This window comes from Callorhinus ursinus, unplaced genomic scaffold (assembly GCF_003265705.2).
Source record: "Callorhinus ursinus isolate GAN/ISIS: 27379988/994484 unplaced genomic scaffold, GSC_fseal_2.0 scaffold25, whole genome shotgun sequence".
Classification (NCBI taxonomy): domain Eukaryota; kingdom Metazoa; phylum Chordata; class Mammalia; order Carnivora; family Otariidae; genus Callorhinus; species Callorhinus ursinus.
In genome coordinates, this window is record NW_027397087.1 from 11,050,476 (window position 1) to 11,066,250 (window position 15,775).

The 15,775-nt window shown below is 37.5% G+C and overlaps 1 protein-coding gene, 1 long non-coding RNA gene and 1 pseudogene across 5 annotated transcripts in view; 1 reads left to right on the plus strand and 2 right to left on the minus strand.

Annotated features, from left to right (window-relative positions):
• Positions 1 to 15,775, plus strand: part of CTDSPL2 (CTD small phosphatase like 2) — a 78,715-nt gene that overhangs the window by 8,257 nt on the left and 54,683 nt on the right. The window lies entirely within an intron of this gene.
• The window catches only part of LOC141369991 (uncharacterized), a 71,963-nt gene continuing 63,669 nt past the window's right edge, over positions 7,482 to 15,775 (minus strand). Inside the window, exon 4 of the long non-coding RNA XR_012373610.1 lies at positions 7,482 to 8,196. This is a non-coding gene — a long non-coding RNA (uncharacterized lncRNA). The remainder of the gene's footprint in view (positions 8,197 to 15,775) is intronic.
• LOC112833017 (protein JTB pseudogene) lies at positions 14,254 to 14,919 on the minus strand (annotated as a pseudogene).

Here is a 15,775-nt window from a genome sequence, read left to right on the forward strand (position 1 = left end):
TGAGGAAAATGAGAAAAATTATGGTTCAGTTCAACAAAGATTGAGTTTTCTTTTGTGCCAGGTTACTGGAGTTACAGATAAGATTTTTGCCTTCAAGACTCTTACAGTCTAGTGGAGCTAAAAATATTTAAATTATTTCAGTAGGATTTGTTAAGAGCTTAAGTAGAGATAATCATAGGTTTACCATAGGCTTAGGGATGTGGAGGTCGTTACTTAACTTACGGGGTGCATGTTACTTGGGCTTTCAGTGGTGAAGATAAGACTTAGTTTAGTTGAAAGAGTGTTTGAGGTAGAGAAAAGCAGAAGCAGTGTGGATGGTGACTATTACTATGGGAGCACGTAGAGTGGGGCAGCAAATAGCAGTGAAAAAACTTGGAGTGATAGATTGTGTAGGGTTTTATATCTAATGCCAGAGTTTAGTCTTTATTTTGCAGGTAGTTAATGAGAAGGAACAGGCAGATTTGTAGAGTGTGGAGGATGGATTTAAAGGGGACGAGTTGAGAAATGTTTTAGAGGTAAAATCATCAGGATGTGGTGATCGACTATAGGCGACAAGAGAGAGGAGAAATGAGTAGGATGTTTAGGGTGATTTCTGGTTTGGTTGATTAGGTAGATGGTAGCGTTATTTGTGATCAAGAATATAAGAGGGGCTCCTGGCTGACTCAGTTGGTAGAACATGTGGCTTTTGATCTCTGAGTCATGAGTTTGAGCCCCACGTTGGGTGTAGAAATTGCTTAAATAAACTTAAAAAAAAAAAGGAATACAGTAGGAAATACATAGTAGGAAGAGCAGGTTTGGGTATGGGGGTGGGATGGGAATGTGGGTGGGAAAGTGAGTTCAGTTTTGGGTAAGTTGAATTTAGGTGCCACGTGTTGAGTGTGTTGAGAAGTGTTGAGAAGAAGGCTGTTGGATGTGAGTCTGAAATTTAGAGGGGATAGAGAAACTAGCAGAATTAATTTTGTAATTGATAGTGAACATTTGGAAGAGGCTTTCTCCCTACCCACTAAGCCCACGCTACTTTTCCAAACCTTTTAGCTGTCCTGCAGGTAAATAGAAAGCAAACTTCATTGCCCAGTTTTAGATTGCTGAGCCATCAGCTTTTTCTATTCCTGTAATGAGATCTGGTTTAAATGTTGAAAAAAGTGGAAACGTTTTACATTACATACTTACCCCCCTGCAGGGTCATGAGTTCTTAGGCTTAACATGTCATTGCTCCCATTGCTATGTTTGTTTTATGATGTAATCTACCTAAATTGTACCATTTTCATTCATTAGTAGTACATTTATTTCCCTAGTATATTCATTTCCCAATCTTGTTTTATTCTATATTACTGATAATAGAAAAGAGCTTACCTAGTAATGGAGCTCCAGAAAACCTAGAGGATATGTTAAATTCTAACGTAAATAGAATTACCAAGATGAAGCAGTATGTGCATGTTTAAAATTCTTCCCTTTATATTTTAAGTTTAAGTAATAATATTAGGTTATTGCAGATGTTGTTTATGCAATTTCTGATTGGTACTTGGCCCAATTAATATGTATCATTTAATTTTGTTATCAGGGTAATGCTGACCTCATAAAATGAGTTGGGAAGTGTTCCCTTCCTTTCTCTAAAAGAGTTTGTGTCGATTTGGTGTTTTTTGTTTTTGTTTTAAATGTTTGGTAGGATTCTCCAGTGAAGTCATCTGCACCCCTGTGTTGGACACTTTTCCTATAATTTCAATTTTTTAAAATAGATATGGGGCTGATCAGGTTACCTATTGTGTGAGCTTTGGTGGTTCATCTTTTTTGAGGAATTTGACCATTTCATCTAAATTGTTGAATATATGGGCATAAAGTTATTTGAAATATTGCATTATTCTTATAATGTCTGTGGGATGTGTACTGATTTTCACCTTTCCATTCCTGATATTTGTAATTTGTGTCTTTTTTTTTCCTCAGTCTTGCTAGAGGTTTATCAATTTACTGTTCTTTTCTAAAAATCAACTTTTGGTTTTTTGAGTTTTCTGTTTTTGTACTCATTGGTTTTTGGTTCTGTTGAACGCTTTGTCTTTTGACAGTGCATTGTATATTTCTTTTTTGTGTGTCTTGCAATATTTTATCAAATGCCAGATATGAATAGCACAGTAGAGACTGAGTAGAGACGGATTTTTAGTGTAGGGGGTCTGGATGAGTTGAGTTTTGGTTTTGTTGTTGCAAAGAATTTTTTTTTTCTTTGCAAAGAATATTTTAAGTGCACCGTTGATTTCATACCTCTCTAGTGTTACTTTGTCCTTTAGCTAGAAACTGAGGCATGAGAATATTTCTCTCAGTTTTCCTGATTGACTCTCAGTGTTTGACTTTCCTTGTGCCCTTGTGCCTCTGTGTGGACTGTAGATGCTCCTGATTCTCTTCCAGTGGTACATTACAGTTGTGTTAATCTGTGCTTGTTCACCTGGTGGTGGAGTCAGGAATATCTTTGTTGTCCTGGTTCAGTCTCAATATAGGGTAGGCCCTGTGTATCTAGACATCAGGGGTGGGGCTCTGTCAGCGATTGCCCCTCTGCTAAATTAGGCCTTGCATCTTTTCAGGTCTTGTTTTCAAACCTTGCCTCAGTGGTAGGAGGTAGCTGAAGGCAGTGGTATTAAGATCCTGGGCCCAAGACTGTTTTCCTGCCCCTCCCATAGTGATAGAGGGATATTTCTTTGACTCTGCTGCCGTTTTGATGATGTCTTCACTCATGCCTTGAAAATGACTGGACTTGCTGCCCCTCCCCCAGCTTTAAAATTTTCTTTCCTTAGGGGAGAAGGATCTGGTTAGGGCTTTGATATTTTTTCCCTGGTAGAAGCTGCTCTTCTCTTCAGCCCTGCACTACAGAAGATTCTTTCTAGTCACATGTTCCCATATTGGGAGCACCTGGTGGAGATCTGTGGCAAAAATACTGCAAATATAGAGTCCCATGGTGTCTAGGGCTCCCAGGAGTACTATACTGTATGACAGCCCACTTTGCCTTAAGGCGTTTATTAACAATTTTAGGTGAATTCTTTTTACCTGCTTTTTTGGCACTGCTGTCTTTCCCCTTGTTCTGCTGCAGGTGAGCCAGCGCTTACATCCTTGTCTTTTCTTGAATATTTATTTGGTTGTCCTATGACCTCAGCTCTCTGATGGGTTCAAGAAAAGTTTGATTTTGTAGTTTATACAGTTTTTTAATTGTTGTTAAGCTGGTAGCAGCATTTTCCCCTCCAACTTCCTATTGTGTAGGCAAAACCCAGTTAATGTATAAAAATGGATCTTTAGGCAAAACTCCACAATTAGAGGAGGTTTCCTGTCCGTTCTAGAGCTGTAGTTTGTAATTCCATGAATTCTTTGTGCTCAGGTTGCTTGGGTTAAACTCCCTCTGCCTTTTCCATGGTTTAGTCCCTGTTGGGTCCTGACATTTTGGCGTCCGGTGCCACAAGGACTGCCTGATGATGGTACGCTGTGACGCCAGCAAGGGTGGAAGGTGGAGGTGCCGGAAAGGAATATAGTGGCGGGAAGAGCAAATTTTTTCTTCTTCCCTAAACATTGCAGTTACCCCCAAACTACCTTATGGTCAGCCCCTCCTTTACAGTTTTTGTTATCATTCCCCCAAACCCGTCTTTCTCCCAACCCTACTTATCCTTCCATTCCATTTCCTGTTATGAAAGGCCCAGAAAAACCAGTTAATACTAAAATTTTTCATCCCAAACTTAGATGAAATATTTCTGTACTTTATACAAGTATAATGTTGACAATCCAGCATTTTTTGGTCTATGGGTTATTTTGTCAGTTCTTATAAGTAGTAAATATATAAACAGAATATGAGGGCAGATTTGACTTAGTCCCCTTTTCTGTACTTTTTTTTTCCTTTTCTGTACTTCTGTTCGTCCCCTTTTTAGTGTAGTTTGTTAAAAAATTAAAAAAAAAAAAGGGGATTTTGTTTTCCCATTCCAGAGTCCCCATCTCTCACCATCTTGGAAACCTTTACCTTACGTTATCATTAGTGGCTCAGAAAAAGGGATTAGATGGAGATCTGTAGGTTCCCCCCCCTTTTAATTGTGGTAAAATATACAGAACATAAAATTCACCTTTTAAACCATTTTTTAAATGTACCGTTCAGTGGTACTAACTACATTCATCTTGTGCAGCCATTACCACTCTCCATCTCCTGAACTTTTTCTTCTTCCTAATGTGAAACTCCATATCTATTAAATAATAGCCCTCTTTCCCTTCCTTCTTCCAGGCCCTGGCAACCACTATTCTACTTTATATCTCTGTTGAATTTGAGTAGGTACCTCATGTAAGTGAAATCATACATTATTTGTCCTTTTGTGACTGATTTATTTTCCTTAGCATAATGTTATCAAGTTTCATCCATGTTGTAGTATATTGCAGAATTTCCTTCCCCTTTAGGGCTAAATAATATCCCATTGTATATTCATACCAAATTTTGTTTATCCACTTACCTGTTTTTTTTTTAAGATTTTATTTATTTATTTGACAGAGAGAGAGAGAGAGAGCGAGCACAAGCGGGGGGGAGAGGGAGAGGGAGAAGCAGGGTCCCCGCCGAGCAGGGAGCTGAATGCGGGACTCGATCCCAAGACCCTGGGAGCATGACCCGAGCTGAAGGCAGATACTTGACTGACTGAGTCACCTCAGCACCCCTCCGCTTATCTGTTGATAGACACTTTTGCTTCCACCTTTTGGCTGTTGTTAATAATGCTGCTGTGAATATGGCTATACAAACATCTGTTTGCTTTCAATTCTTTATAGAGTATATACCTAGAAGTAGAATTGCTAGATCATACAGTAATTCTATGTCTAATTTTTTGAGGAACTGCCATAGTGACTGAACCATTTTCCACAGTGACTGAACCATTTTGCATTCTTATCAGCAATGCACAAGGGTTCCAGTCTCCACATCCTTTTGATACCTCTTATTGTCTGTCTGTTTGATTATAGCCATCCTAGGGGGTGTGAAGAGGTATCTCATTGTGGTTTGGTTTGCATTTCCCTAATGATTAGTGATGTTGAGCATTTTTTGATGTGCTTATTTGTATATCTTCTTTGGACAAATATCTGTTCAAGTCTTTTACCCATTTTTGAACCAGGTTATTTGATTTGTTGTTGTTGTTGTTGTAGGAGTTTTTCAAAAATATTCTGGATATTAAGCCCTTATAAGATATATGATTTGCATATATTTTCTCTCATTTCCATAGGTTGCCTTTTCACTGTTGATAGTGTCCTTTGATGCACAAAAGTTTTTAACTTTGATGTAGTCCAGTTTATCTTTTTTTCCTTTTGTTGCTTGTGCTTTGGTGTCATATCCAAGAAATCATTGCCAGATTCAGTGTCATGCGGTTGTCCCCCGTTTTCTTTTAGGAGTTTTATAGTTTTAGCTCTTAAGGTCTTTGATCCATTTTGAGTTAATTTTTGTATGTAATATAAGGTAAGGATCCAGTTTCATTTTTTTGCATTTGGATACTCAGTTTTCCCAGCACTAGAGATGGATAGTTTTACTATCAATAGGCTTGGTGTAGAAATATGGAATATAGTTTTCCACGGTGTTGGTATCATGGTTTAGAATCTAGATATTTTTTTCAAGATTTATTTATTTTAGAGAGAGCAGGGGAAGGGTAGATGAGGGGTAGAGAAGGAGACAGAGAGGGAGAGAGAATCTCAAGTAGACTCCCCACTGAACATGGAACCTGATTTGGGGCCGGATCCCAGGACCCTGAGATTATGACTTGAGCCAAAACTAAGAATCCGATGCTTAACGAACTGAGCCACCCAGGCACCCCTAGGTTTTTCTATTCAGTTACATTATGGGTAAAAATATGCCATAGGAGCTCCCCTGGAACTGTAATCCCCATTTGTAACACTATTTCTATGAGAAGTTTTATTTTGAGCTCCCAACTGCCAATTTGTAAACACAGCTGTTTGTAAGTTAACCCTATTTTAAGGCTTTGTATAGACGGGTTCAGCAGGAAAATCACTCGTGAATGACTGTGTATTTAGAAAAGAGCAGAGGTAAAAAACAAACTTTAGAGGCTAATGGGAAATTAAAATTATTGGTACCTTTTTAATTAGTTTCTTGTTGGTGTTAAATATACAGTTTTTACATTGTCGGTTATTTTTATTGAAATGACCCGGAAATTGTTACCTAAACAGTTCTGCCATTTTTTCCACCTCATTTTCCTCCGTCATAAGATGGAAATAATGGATGCTACTTTATGTTGTTGAAAGATTAAGTGAAATAATATATTAGAAAGCACTTAGGACAGCACCTTGCACCTTGTAGTTAATAAAGGATAGCTGTTAATAGTTAATAAAGGATAGCTGTTGGTTAATATGTCACTTTAATTTTTTCCATGTTCAGGTAAATATAGGTACTTTAGTTTTGAAAAGGGTAAGTTAAGGGTTGGTTTCCTGGAGTGGGCAGGAAACTTAATAGAAAACCAACACAATACATTATACAGTGCTTTGGTAGTGTGCTTGTTTGGATTATGTTTTAGTATTCAGGTAAGCATGGACATTTGAGCCTTTATTTTAGGATTTTAGTAATTTGCAAGAAATGCCAAGAGATTAAATTAGCAAATATTTATTGAGATCCTGGGATATACAAAGTATTTTCGAAGTGTTAAATATAGTTCCACTATTTTGAGGAGTTGGGGCAAATAATGCAAATATCTTCCTCTAAATTAAGCCATAGTTGGCAAACTAAAAAGTTAAATAATACTTGTTTTTAAATATTAAAATGAAAAAAAATTTTCAAGCTTTGGGTTTAAAACAAGGAAAATTTTGCTTAACCAAGTTGCTAGAGTTAAATTCTTCTTAGAAATTTCTTCTTTATTTTATTTATTTGTTTTTTAAGTAGGCTTTGGGCCCAGTGTGGAGCCCAGTGCGGGGCTTGAACTCATGACCCTGAAATCAAGATCTGAGCTGAGATCAAGAGTCAGATGCATAACTGACTGAGCCACCTGGGTGCCCCTAGAAATTCTTCTTTATTAAATAAGGGAATTAATGGTATATTACAGGTTTTATTCAGTTCACTTTAAAAGTTTTTTTGGTTAGAACTCATTTAACATTTTAAAATATTTGCATTAGGAAGTAGTGAACTTCATGTCTCCTTAAGCATTTGAGCACATTCTAGGTTACCTTTATTTTTTTTTAAGATTTTATTTATTTGATAGAGACACAGTGAGAGAGGGAACACAAGCAGGGGGAGTGGGAGAGGGAGAAGCAGGCTTCCCGCAGAGCAGGGAGCCCAATGTGGGGCTTGATCCCAGGACCCTGGGACCATGACCTGAGCCGAAGGCAGACACTTAACTACTGAGCCACCCAGGCGCGCCTAGGTTACCTTTAGGCAGGAAGACTACCTGAAAGATTACTGCTTTGTTTGGGGAAGTTGAACTAAATAAAGTCTTTTTCAACTTTAGTATTTTGATCCTTAGGAAAAAATGAGGAAAGGGCATACATAAGTATTTAACAAAATGGGAACTAGAGGTAGCCTACAAATATAATAAAAACATTTAATTTAACCAGTCATGATGACAATTTAATGTCATTTTTTACTTTCAATTAGCAAACATTTTAAAAATTAAAAAGAAATTCTGATATGCAAGATTCAGTATGTGGATAGCTGGGGCCCTCTTTAGTCTCTGCTGTGCATGTGTATTGCCTTAGCCAGGAATGTGAATGTCTCAACACCCCTGCAACTTCAGGCTATTAGAGCTGTTGGCCCTCCTACTTTGCCTGCCATAGAAATTATTACTTATTCCAAAATTGTCACTTATCCTGATGACCACTGAGTGTGGTCATTGCCCGACTGCTTTAAATCATGTGAGTCTCTTTTGACTGTGACCTCAAATTTGGCAGTCCTCTCAGCCTGACAAACCATCTGAGCTTGCAGGTGGAGGATACAGGAGTAGAGCAGCCCCAGACTGACACAGACTCCTAATGTTCTTACCCAAAGTTGAGCAGTTTTATAAGCATTCTCAGATTGTTATATGCCTTTGGTTGATTTCTAGAGTACTGAAATGGTGGTTTTTGTTATTTTGTCCAACTGAATGGTTGTTTTTTGGGGAGGTTTATTGACCATAGTCCGAATTCCAGGGATTTTATTTTAACTTCCTCTGCATCTCTGTCTTCTTCTTCCATTCTGTGTCTAGGTTCCTGAGGACGCAGTAGATGACAGACCTGGAATTAGAAAACTAAATATCAATTAGATTTATCTCCTAACAGTCTCACAATAGCAATGCCAGTGCTGTTATCATACATATGATTATTGAAGCCATATATACACTTTTTGCTGTGTTCTTCCTATTCATTCCTCACCTTTAAATAAATATATTTATATTGTTAGGGAATATACATACTATACTCTCTCCCTTTCAACCTTCATTTTATTTTTGCTGTATGAGTAACTACATGTTGTATGTCTCATACTCACCATTTGTTCTTATGCAATATCTGTAGTCAGTTTGGTTTTTTCATGTGCTCTGTTTGATTTTTTGGCAAGGGCTCCAAAGGCACAGTATTTCTAGAGTTTTTGCTCATTGATAATAGTTTGTGGCCATTATTCTTGTTATTTTTGTTGGATATAAAATCCTGGGTTTACATGTTCTTTTCTTGATTATTTTAAATATGTTACTCTAGGGGTGCCTGGGTGGTGGCTCAGTCGTTAAGCGTCTGCCTTCAGCTCGGGTCATGATCTCAGGGTCCTGGGATAGAGCCCCACATCGGGCTCCCTGCTCAGCGGGAAGCCTGCTTCTCCCTCTCCTACTCCCCCTGCTTGTGTTCCCTCTTGCTGTGTCTCTGTCAAATAAATAAATAAAATCTTTAAAACAAAATTTAAAAAGATATTAAATGTTACTCCATTTTTTGTGTGGCTTAAAGTGTTGTGATTGAAAAATTTAGAATAGTCTAATGTTTTTTTCCATTATAAAGTCACTTAGTGCATGCCTACATTCAGGTTCTGCAAACTGCTGCAGATGGGCTGACTGCCTGTGTTTGTAAACACAGTTTTAGTGTACGCAGTAGCCATGTTCATTCACTTACGTACTGTTTTTGGATGCTTTTGCTATACAGTGCCATAGACAGTATTGAAACCAATGAGCATGGTCTAGACACTGATATTTGAATTTCATTTAACTTTCACCCTGTGGTCTGCAAGCCTAAAATATTTACTGTGTTTTACCTACATCTGGCTTAGATGCACAAAGGATTTTTCCTTCTTTAAAGTTCAGTAACGGTCTAGTAATTCATACCAGACTATTTTGTCACATTTGCTATTCTCAGGTCTGTTTCTTTCAATACAGTGGTTTCAGACTTTTTCTCTTTCTGGAAAGTTCTCTTGTTTTTGAGTATCTGATCTATTTTCATTATTTACCAGTTTCTCTTGAATCATTTTTTTAAGTAATCTCTTCACCCAACATGGGTCTTGAACTCACAGCCCTGAGATCAAGAGTTGCATGCTCCACCGACTGAGCCAGCGAGGCACCCCTTGAATCTTCTGTAATGTGCGAAAATATTCCTTCTTTGTTCTTTTCATTTAATTTTTTTTTTTAAAGATTTTATTTATTTGACAGAGAGAGATAGCGAGAGCAGGAACACAAGCAGGGGGAGTGGGAGAGGGAGAAGCAGGCTTCCCGCGGAGCAGGGAGCCCCATGTGGGACTCGATCCCAGGAACCTGGGATCATGACCTGAGCTGAAGGCAGATGCTTAACTACTGAGCCACCCAGGCGCCCTGTTCATTTAATTTTTTGTTCCTTCTTTTTTGTCTATTTCTGAAATGATTTTTTTTCTTTAATTTTTTTCTGTGTTCTTTCACTTCATTTCCCTCTCTTCAAATCCTGGTTAAATGGTTTAGTATCAGAGTCTTTAAGCTTGCTTGGAAATAGTGTGTAGTTGTGATCTGTTTTTATGGACTTATCTTTTGCAGTCTTACTGTCTGTAGAAAGTTAGGGGTTTAAAAAAATTTTTTTTAATATTTTTTTTTTTTAAAGTAGGCTCCACATCCACTGTGGGGCTTGAACTCATGACCCAAGGATCAAGAGTCACATACTCTACCAACTGAACCAGCCAGGCACCCCAAAAAGTTAGGGGTTTTATTCTGCGCATGCGCTCTCTGTCTCTGTCTCTCTTTTTGTTTCTCTTTTTTTTCTTATGACTGTATGGGCTCTGATCTAATATCTGTTACTTTTTAATGTGAAATTTATTTTCCTGAACTTTTAGGAGGAGGTTTGGTTGAAGACAGTTTTTGACTTAAATGGAGCTTTCTGTTATTTTCTGTGTTCAAAAATATGGAGTATTGCTGTCTTGAGATTGCTTAGTTTATGTTCCTCTGCCTCCTTTTTTCTAGAGGTTCTCTTTGCTTTTCTCATTTGATCCTGTCCTACCCTATTTTGACTTAATTCAATTTCTTCTCAGTGTTGAATCCTGTTGGTAGCTCTGGTAGTGTTTTTGTTGTTGCTGTTGTTTTTGAATGGAAAATATCAAACATATGCACAAAGTGAACAATGGTATTATGAAGCCCCATATGACCTTCACTTGGTTTGAGTACTTATTAACATTTTGTCTGTCTTTTGGATCTATATCCCCACCCACTCCCAACTTCCTGCTACCTGGTTGGTATTGTTCATAAAAACTTTTTGCAGGTGTTTATTTTGGTAAAATTTACATACTTTGAAACACATAGATTTTAGCTATAAATTTTGACCAGTAGATCCACACTCCATCACATATATGTCATTTCTTTTCCCCAAGACAGCTTCTATTCTAATTTGTTTCTCCTTAGATTATTTGCCTCTGATAGAATTTCTCTTTAATGGTGTCATCAAATATGTATTCTTTTGTGTCTGCCATTGCTCAGCATAATGTCAGAGATTCTTTCATTTTGTTGATGATAATAATAGTTGTTTTCTGTTTCTGATTATTACTCCACTGTATGAAAACACCACAATATTCATTTTTCTGTCCGTTTCCAGTTTGGGGCTATTGTAAATAAAGCCTGACAGGAACATTTTTGTAAAAGTATGCTGTGGACATGTTTACATTTCTCTTAGATAAAAACTTAGAAGTTAAAAAATATTGGATCAAGGGGTAAAGTGTTGTTGAATAGAAATTTACCAAAAACCGAACATTCCCACCAGGAGAATATGAGAATGTTTGTTCCACATCTTTGCTACCATTTAATTTTTGCCTTTCAAGTAGATGTGGATTAGCCTGCTATTTTAATTTCAACTTGCACTTCTGATGGTGAATTATATTAAGCATCATTTCATATGCTTATGGACAATCATCTAGCTTTTATGAAGTGTCTTTTCAGGTCTTTTTAATTTTTATGAAGTCTAGTTACCTAGTTTTTGCTTTTGTGGTTTCTGCTTTTGTGGTTATTCTTCATACAATATCATATCCTCTGGATATAGCTGTACTTTTTCCTTTCTAATGTGAATTTCTTTTATTTCTTTTTATTTGTCTTTCTAATTCCATGCATGAAGCTCCAGTAAAATGTTGAATAAAAGTGGTGAGAGTAGACAACCTTGTCTTATTCTTGACCTTAGGAGGAAAGCGTGTAGTTTTCATTATGCAGTATGATGTTAGCTATGAGGTTTTTGTAGATGCCTTTTCTCAGGTTTAAGTTCTCTTCTATTGCCTTTTTTTTTTTTTTTTTTTTTAGTATTTTTATTTTGAAAAAGTGTTGGGCTTGGTCAAATGCTTTCTTTTTTTACCCCCACATCTTTTGAGATGATCATATGGAATTTTTCCTTTATTTTTTTAATAGGGTGTATTATATTGATTGATTTTTCATATGTTAAACCAGCCTTGCATCCTGGGATAAAACCCACTTTGGTCATGATATGTATTCCTTTTATAAAGCTCCTGGAGGGATGCCTGGGTGGCTCAGTCAGTTAAACATCTGCCTTCAGCGTGGGTCATGAACCCAGGGTCCTGAGATCGAGTCCCTCATCGGGCTCCTTGCTCAGCGGGGAGCCTGCTTCTCCCTCTGCCTGCCTCTTACCCTGCTGGTGCTCTCTCATTCTCTCTGACAAATAAACAAATAAAATCTTTAAAATTAAATAAGTAAATAAATAAAATTGATAAGATGAAGAAAAAAGGGTTTTGTTTTTTTTTTAAAGCTTTTGGATTTGGTTTGTTAGTATTTTGTTGAGTATATTTGCATCTGTGCACCTAAGGGATATTGACTAGTAGTTCTTCTTTTCTTCTAGTGTCTTTGTTTGACTTTACTATCAGAGTAATGCTGACCTCAGAGATTGAGTTGGGAGGTGTTCCTCAATTTTTTGGAAGAGTTTGAGAAGGATTGGTGTTAATTCTTTAAACATTTGTTAAAATTCACCAGTTAAGCCATCTGGTTCTGGACTTTGCCTTGTGTGAAATTCTCCCCCCCCCCCCAAGATTTTATTTTTAAGTATTTTCTATACCCAAAGTGGGGCTTGAACCCACAACCCAGCGATCAAGAGTTGCATGCCAGCCAGGCTCCCCCGGGAAGTTTTTAAAGAAATTATCATCACTAATTCAGTCTCTGCTTATTATGAGGCTTTTGGATTTTTTTTTCTTGAGCACATTTTACTTGTGTCTTTATAGAAATTAATCCATTTCATCTAGGTTATCTAATTTGTTGGTGTCCCTTAAAATTGTGTGTGTTTTTTTTTAAGATTTTATTTATTTATTTGACAGAGACACAGCGAGAGAGGGAATACAAGCAGGGGGAGTGGGAGAGGGAGAAGCAGGCTTCCCGCGGAGCAGGGAGCCCGATACGGGGCTCGATCCCAGGACCCTGGGATCATGACCTGAGCTGAAGGCAGACGCTTAACAACTGAGCCACCCAGGTTCCGCACCTTAAAATTGTTTTTATTTCTGTAGGGTTGGTATTAATGACCCATCTTTCACTCCTGACTTTGATAGGTTGAGGCTTCTTTTTTTTTTTCTTGGCTAGTCTAATTTAAGGTGTGCCAATTTTGTTGATCTTTTCAAAGAACAAATTTTTGGCTTCATTAATTTCTTTTTGTTTTGCGTTTTAAATCATCTGTTTGACTTATTTCTGCCTCCTTTAGATTTAGTTTGTATTTCTCTTTATAGTTTCTTATGGTGAAAAGCTTTATTATTGAGTTGAGGTCTTTTCTAATATAAGCGTTTACATAAATTGCCCTCTGAGCACTGTTTTGGGAGCATCTCATAAGTTTTTGTATGTTGCGATTTTGTTTGGTTTCATCCTGAAGTATTTTCTAATTCCCCTGTGATTTCTTCTTTGATACACTGCTTACATATCTAAGAGTTTGTTGTTTAATTTCTACATATTTGTTAATTACTCAAGTTTCTTTCTTTGTGATTTCTAATTTTATTCGAGTGTATGGATACCATATACTTGTATGATCTCAGTCCTTTTAAGTTTATTGAGATTTGTTTTGTGTCCTAACATGCAGTCTGTCCTGGACTATGTTATAGATTCTGCTGTTGTTGAGTGGAATGTTCCATTATGTGTCTCTTAGGTGGAGAGAATTGTTCATGACTTTGATTTCCTTATTGATTTTTTGGTCTAGATGTTCTATTCATTATTGAAAATGGGGTATTGAAGTATCCAGCTATTATTGTCAGACTGTCTGGTTTTCACTTTTATTTGACAGTTTTTACTTCATATATTTTGAGACTCTGGTGTGAGGTGCATATATTTTTATAATTTCCCTCTGAGTGTTGCTTATTACATCCCACACATTTTGATGTGCTGCTGTTTTTGTTATTTTTAGTCCAAAATATTTTGTATTTCCATTGTGGTTTTGTTTTGTTTTTCTTTCTTTCTTTTTGACTCATGGTTTATTTATAAATATATTTTAAAATTTTCAAATATTTGGTACTTTTTAAGATTTTTTTTTTTTATTTATAATTGTGGTCAGAGAACATACCTTGTAAGATTTTAGTCTTTATCTTGATGTTTTACATTTCTGCATATGGTCTGTCTTGGTAAGTATTCCATGAGAAATTGAAAAGTACATGTTTTCTTCATCTCTTCTGTGAGTAGTCTGTTTTGAAAGTTCATGAGGGCTTGACTGCTCCAGCCTTTATAGACCTTTTTTTTTTTAATCCATCTGCAATTTTTTAATTTTTTTTATTTTTGGGCATTAGGTTTGAGGGGAAACAGATTTTGGTTGAGAAATAAACTTCTTTGCTGAAATTACATCCTGAAAGTTTTAAATAAGTAGCAGAAGAAGGGGAAGATAGGTAGTTGGTAAACTGGAGCATAAAGTTGCCATCCTGTTTCTGCCACTATAACTTCCTGTGGTAAACCAAATTAAAACAGGGAAGGGAACTATTCTATATTTTGCTTGTTAATGATCTAGATGAGATGGAGGAGGAAATGCCACTACAAGTTCCCAAGAATTAGGGGCACAAATCCATTCATTCTACTGTCTTTGTCTGAGGTACAATCCCTAAGACCACTATCAAAGAGTAGAAGGTAGCTATATAGAGTTGATTTGCTCCTGGACTTTTTCCAGAGCTTTTCTGTCCTGCTGTCGCTGATGAACAAGGCAAGCAAGACCAAGGCCACACCCACGACGGCCCCTTCAGATTTCCATAGTAAGTGTTGTTCAGTCAGAGCTGAGCGGCGGCTTTTGAATTCATTCCCCTTAGATGAGCTGTGTGTGATTTTCTCCACATACTCAGTGGAACCACACTTGGGTGGTTTTAGCCTGGAAATTAGAACACGGAGCACATTCTTCTGCCACCACAAACTCTTCACCAGCCAGCACGGTGCTCACTGACAGCTTCTCTGCCCGCACAAGGGCCTCTGCTTGGCAGAGCTTTAAGGTGAGAGCGCAGAGCAACCCGCAGAAGTGGCTGCCCTGGGAGGCTGCACCCGTAGGCATGGAGTGCTCAGTGTCACACCTCTCCGGACTGAGGGACCTGCTTGACTGGCCTCGTACCTCTGTAGCCCTCTGGGAGGTTCCAGATCAGGGCTGTGAAATGTTGAATTGCCTATCAGGGCAAAGGCTTTACTGGCACATCCCCATGGCCGTGGCGAGAAAAGCCAACACGCATTTGTTGGATTGAGCTATGAGCTCACTTGTTTGCACTCTCGTGGCCCTCGGTAAAGGCGTACACTCTGGTACTGCATCACCTCTGGGGCTGTCCCTGTGGTGGCATTTTGCCTCCCGGAGCCCTTTTAGACCTATCAAGTACACCTTTTATAATTCACTATTGGAATGGAGAAAAACCTACTTTTCAGCTCCTTCTTTTGAATGCTCTTGTCTTTCTTTCCAGTAAATGCCCACTGTTTGTTTTTGAGTTTAAAGGACCTTTCTCCTAAGCTTTCCCAGAAAGGTTTTCACTCTTTTCATGCGGAGTGATCTAGCATTTTATATATACACTATGATATGTATACTTACCTGCCAGACTTTTTGATTCTCATGGGCAGAGGTTATAGTTTTCATCCGTAACATTCTAGTAGCAGGTGACTATAAGTATTTAAATTTTAATCAACCAAACTTTGGGCAGAGGTTATAGTTTTCATCCGTAACATTCTAGTAGCAGGTGACTATAAGTATTTAAATTTTAATCAACCAAACTTTGTAAGACTGGACTTACCTATGTGCCTTTAGTCTTTTAAGACCTAGTTTACATCAATGTCTTATTTCTTAAGGTTTTATAATTTCCATTTAATGATTCTGGGCTTAAGATAGATTAATTATTGGGTATTTTTGATAAAACTTAAAAAAATTACTGAAATTGATTAAAAATAGTTTTGAGAAATTCCCCCTT